Source organism: Phyllostomus discolor, chromosome 6 (assembly GCF_004126475.2).
Source record: "Phyllostomus discolor isolate MPI-MPIP mPhyDis1 chromosome 6, mPhyDis1.pri.v3, whole genome shotgun sequence".
In the NCBI taxonomy this organism is placed as follows: domain Eukaryota; kingdom Metazoa; phylum Chordata; class Mammalia; order Chiroptera; family Phyllostomidae; genus Phyllostomus; species Phyllostomus discolor.
The window spans coordinates 44,914,064-44,920,063 of NC_040908.2; positions in this window are offsets into that span (position 1 = coordinate 44,914,064).

The window sequence follows — 6,000 nt, forward strand, 5'->3', positions numbered from 1 at the left end:
TTATTATTTCCAATCTACAGATGAGAAAACTAAGACCTAGAAGCCAAGGACCCTTGACCAACTGTTGGCACTGGGGTTTCAAGTTTGATGCCAGATTCCAAGCTCTTAATCATTATGCTCCTCGTAACCAGGACTCTTTCAGACCCTACACTTTCATAAACATTCTGTACTGACTGTGGGTTTACACAATACTATTAAGTGAATACAGTTGAGAGCTCTAAGTTGTGGTAAGGGAGAATTAAAAACATGGGCTAGAAACAGAAATAATTAGGAGTGAGGAGAACCCTGGCCAGGTGGGTCAGTTGGTTGGAGCTTCATCCCACTCATCAAAAGGTTGTGAGTTCCATTCCTGGTCGAAGTGTTTATGGGTGGCAACCGATTGATGTCTTCCTCTCTCCCTAGAATCAAAAAACATACCCCCAGGTAAGGATTAAAAAAGGTGCAGGAGAAAAAACCAGAAAGATGAGAGATATACTTACTAGGCAAACAAGGTGAACCCTCTACCTCTGTGAAGCATTTGACCATTTTATTCTAAATCATAGGTATAAAGAATCATGATAGCAGTCCTAGTAGCAACTATTTTTGAACATATGTGCTTAATGGAATTCCTACTTTAAAGTTACAGCAAACCCATATTTATTCCCTTGCTTTGGAGTAAAGAAACTGAGGATCAGGGAGGGGAAGGAGTAATGCAGACTCTCTGTTCCAAACCAGGCCTATGTGACACCAGAGCCTCAAGTCCCATCATTCCTCTGTGTTGCTTCCTCTGCCTCACACAGGTGCCAACAGTGTCCTGGGTCACAGCACCATCACACACCATTCCTTACCCTTATAATGTCTCTGATGAGCTAAAAGAATTGGTAAGAGAGGCAAACATTTTATTTTCTTGCTTGCAAGTTGGTTTTTACCAGACTCTAAGAAAGTCCAGTATCTAAGACTGGACTTTCACCCATAACCATTCATTCCACAGTTTGGCATTAGGAATAGTCTTCAACTACAAACCTCTTCCTCCTTATGAGGAGAAAAAAATGTTTTCTTGGCATAGTCCTTTAAAAATATTTTATGCTTTAGCCATTTAAGCATTCTTATAGCAGAAGCTGCTTCTTGTCTACCCCAATATCCACTTTCCACTTCCCCTTAAGAAGAGCACTCGAATTTTAGTCAGGCCCACTGCCACCCAAAGTCAGAAGTGTTTCCCAGCCTCTCTTGCAGCTAACTGTGGCCACATGACTGACCTCTGGCCAAGGAGTGGAAGTGCTCTGTGGGAGTCTGGGAAAGCTGCTTAAAAGGATTTGACTCAGGAGGAAACTCTCTACTCCTCTGTTATTTCTACTTTGTTAGAATAGCAGCTGAGAAGTGAGAGCTAAACTTCTAGCAACCATCTTGAACCTTGAGGTGACCTTGAGCTTACAAATACCTACAAATAGGTAGGGTGCTAAAGCAGAAAGGTAGTGGCCTGGGTCACTGATGACACCTGGGGTCACTTTAGTAGTCTTAGGCTGCTACTTCTAATTTTACATGAGAAGGAAACATCCTCCTTCCCTCCCTCCCTTTCTCTCTCCTTCCTCCCTTCCTTCCTCTTTTCTTTCTTGTTTATCACTGTTATTTGTTTTTTTCTTTTATATGCAACCAAATAATTCTAATTACAGTTTCCAAAAATATGCCTAGCTTCCACTGGGCACACTTTGATGTTTTGGGAAACCTCGAAAAGCTCTGAGTCTACTGGCTCAGCATTTAGGTAAATATAATTTTAAAAATATGTTAATTGATTTTAGAGAGATAGGAAGGGAGAGTGAGAAAGAAAGAGAGAGAAGAGAGAGACATTGATGTGAGAGAGAAGCATTGATTGGTTGCCTCCCATATGTGCCTTCATTCGGGATTAAACCGGCAACCTAGGTACATGTCCTAACCAGGAATTGAACCCCCAGCCTTTTGGTGAATGAAAGGATTGTCCAACCAACCCAGTCACACCAGCAAGGGATTATTGAATACAATTTAACTTGCACATTATTAAGGCATCGTGAAAATACACACAGTTGAACATTTGGGGCCTTTATATCCTTTAACATCTTTTTGAGCTAAAACACTTTTAACAGTTAAAAACACATTAATAGCATATTCCCAGTTTTTTTCTTTTTCTGACTGTTTAACTCAAAGAAGGATGCATTTGGAAGAAATTAGGATCTTGCTTCTCTAAGCTCTTCCTATCAAGTCCATCAAAGACACATAACATTTGCGATCATGCTACAAACAGATTTAGAATGGGTATGATGTTTTTTTGATAAAAATTATTGCATCAAACAAACTCAAAATTTACTCCAGGTGTGATTCTTCCCCCCCCCCCCATTCTTTTTTCAACATCAAGCACAAAACTGACACAAGATAATCTTGTCTTCCTGATATACTGAACTTCGGGCACAAGTGAAATGTGTAGTTTTGTACTTGAGTCCCTGGGTTGGCAGAGAGAAGTTTTCCATTTCAATGTGACATATTTAAAGACAGCCAGATATCATGGTCTCCAGGTTACTGTATTTATAATTATTTTTACCTTGACAAAAATGTTGTTTGGTAAAAATATTTTATGTATCTCCTTTATTGACTGAAACAGCTAAAATAAATGGGCCAAACAAAAGAAATGAAACCCTAAACTTTACCCCAAAGCCATGTAGAGACAAATATGGAGAGAATATTTAGAGACCCCAGCAAAAGGAAGTGGAAATTTGAGTAATTGCCTAGATAATTTAGCTAAAAATGGTTGAGAATGTTTATTCTGTTCTTAAATCTCGATTGTCTGGCTGCATCATAGATTAGATTGACCAAATTTTCTAGACAAAAGTCTAAAGCTTCCCTTAACTTTGTCTGTGGGAACATTGTTCTGTAAGTACCGAGTAATCAGTATTCATCACTCTTTATTGAAAACACACCATTTGTATGGACTTGGCATTAGTTTTGGAGTTACAAATGTGTTCTGTTCTGGACTCATAAAGTCATTCAATTTCAGTGATTGCTAGAAATTTAGAAATGGTGTATTTCAATCCTTTAGCCTCTCCCCTAGCACCATTTTTCAGATAAGGAAACTGAGACCCAGAGATTTCTCATAGTCTCAAAGCTTGTACCTGATTTCCACTATTAAAGCATAATGTTTTCTAGTTTTTACTTATTTTCTAAATTGGTCCAGTGAAGAAAAAAAATAAAAGCTTTTGCCTATTAGTTCAAATTTGGTCTTAATTATGTTTAACATCACGATTTTCTTCCATAAGAATTTACCCAATAAGAGAATTTCAAAGTCAAAACCTTCCAAGAGTGAGTTCACTTAACCTTGCTGAAAGTTATGTATCTACGAGAGACATTGGCTGGGTGAAAAGACTTCCTCTATTTTAAGTGATAGCTCACTAAGCCATGTAGAAAAGCAGAAATAGCAAAACTGCATATTGATTCCAAAGCAAATCAAGTTAAGTGTCTTCTATGGACATACAGTCAGATAATAAAACTCAAGGAAATAATGTATGCGCTTCTCTATTTTCAGCAGAACGGAGGAATCTCCTTTAAACTTTGCAAGCGGCATGGAAATCAGGCTCCTGCAGTAACCATTACATCTTTTCACGAGTGTTTATTAAGAAGCCCCAAACCATTCTTAGTAATAAATCGGTTGACATATCTATTGGTTTAAATCTTTTATTAGTTACTGATTAACTTAACGGCTCTGCTTGACAAACCTTCATAATAAATAAGCCAACCAGTGAGCACTTCACAATCAAACCAACTTTGTTTAAAGAACTATCACTAAAACGTGAATTACGCGCTAATGAATTTTGCAGTCAGCGTGTGGTGGTGTGCAAGTTTCAACATGAATCTAAAATGTACGAATCTGAAGACACTGAAGTTATTAAAAATCACGCCACAATGCAACTACTTTTAATTAAAAAGAAATATACCACATTCATATTTAGCAGCAGCATTATAGCATATGAAAAGGATAACTCAGGTTTGCTTTTTGAGCACATCCTAACAAAACATGGCTCTTTTTGCTTTGAAGATTAATGATTCCTTTTCAAGATCAAATTACTTGTTCTACTGACTCAAATCAAGAAAAAAAGTCAAAATAAGAAACTATATTTTATATGTACATGTAAACCATGTAAATAGACAAGGTGATTGATGGTGGTGTGTCAGTGAGAAAAGTTGCTTGTAGATCTTTTTTCTTCCCCCCAGTTTGACCAAATTCCTCTTAGAAAGCCTATATAAATCATTAGCTTTTCTGTCTCTGTTTCAATTAATTAAATTGTTGACAGTAAAATTGTAACAAAGTAGCTTCAGGATAAAAAATGATTCCCAGATCTTTTCCTATAAAACTTAAAAAAAAATCTTGAAGAACTTAAGTTTTAAACATCTGTCTGGACAGATGTCAAAATTCATAGTGTTACCCCATTATGCTGTGTAAGTATCTGACACCGTGTTATTACTCTTCGGTTAAATATTCACAGTGAGATTTTATGATCTTCTTAAAAGAAAACTTGCATGGGAGAATAACCTCATCTTGCACACCGTAATAAGCACTTTAAATGAATGGATTCCAGGTTGAACCATGAAAAATAACTTCCTATGCTAGTTTTTACATCTTATCTCAGTCACCTGGGATTTTTATACGGAGACTTAAAAAATCATTCAATAGCATAGGATGGCTGTGATTTTATTAAAATTATATTATTAATTTTCAATATTTTCCTGGAAAGAGAATTTTAGTCAAATTCTTATATATAAATAAGGGAGAGAATTATATCTAGAAAGAAAATATGGCACTGCTGAATTCTAATTATTGTAGAGTATATTTTATAAACAATATTTTTTAAAAAATGAAAGATGAAAACTATGATGTTATAAATGCAGCGGTAACTTAGCAAGCAGGACTTCATTGAAAGTAATACTTAGAATCAGACACTAAGATATTGGTATGTTATTTCATCTTGTGTTCTCCCCTACTCCAAATCCTTTAGCCTACATACAGTTAGTGTACTTAATGAATATTTTCACATTTGGATTATGCCTACCAGGAAAAAAATATTTATAATGGTTTTAATGTGATTAAGGAAGCAAAACTTCTCTCCTCTCCCTAGAATTTACTAGCCTCCTCTGCCCTAAATAGATTACCCAAACATATACAATTTCCTTATATCACCAGAAAGAATTCTCCAAAACACTGTGATTTTGTGTCAAAGGAACTAACAATAGCATGAGCTATTTTGCTTAATGAGAGGTGAAGGGAAGTGTGAAGGTGAAAAGACAGATTCTAGGTTAAAACATGGCAAGATGAGACCGCCTCTTTAGCACAAGGAAACAAATCCCTGGAAACAGCGTGGGTGAAATAAACAGAATTCTCTCGCCTTCTATTGCCTCCCCTTCCCTTCCTCCCTTCCCATGCGGAATCTTTCTTATCTGACACAAAAATTCTAAGATGGATCAATTTGCTCTCAAAACATCCGGTCTGATGTTGATAAATTTAAATGGTTCAGCTTTGGAAAACATCAGCTTATGCTTTCATTTCCTTTGGAGCAAATGCTTATTGATACCTCGGTCTCCAGGTCATACTACATAGTCTACATACCACTGATTTCACCATTATTGTTTATTTTACTCATTCATTTATTTTATTTTTATTATTATTGCTTTAATCATGAAATGAAACTATATGAAGTTGGTAATGCATTGTCAAGAGAACTCAGGAACAATAACATGTCAATGCCCCATTCCTCGTTCTAAATCCTTTGTGCTTTTTTATGAAGGTCAAATGAGATGATGTGCATTGACCCATTATAAACTGTGATGCACAAGTCTGAGGACGCATGGTGCCAGTGGTGATTACGATGCTGGCTGACAATGTTACTCACGTTTAGACTAGGAAGCTAGCAACAACCTTACATCTCTGATTATTACATGGTCTCAAGTAGCATCATTTGTATGGCTATAAACTAGACTTAGGCATTCACTGGGATTCTAAAGCAT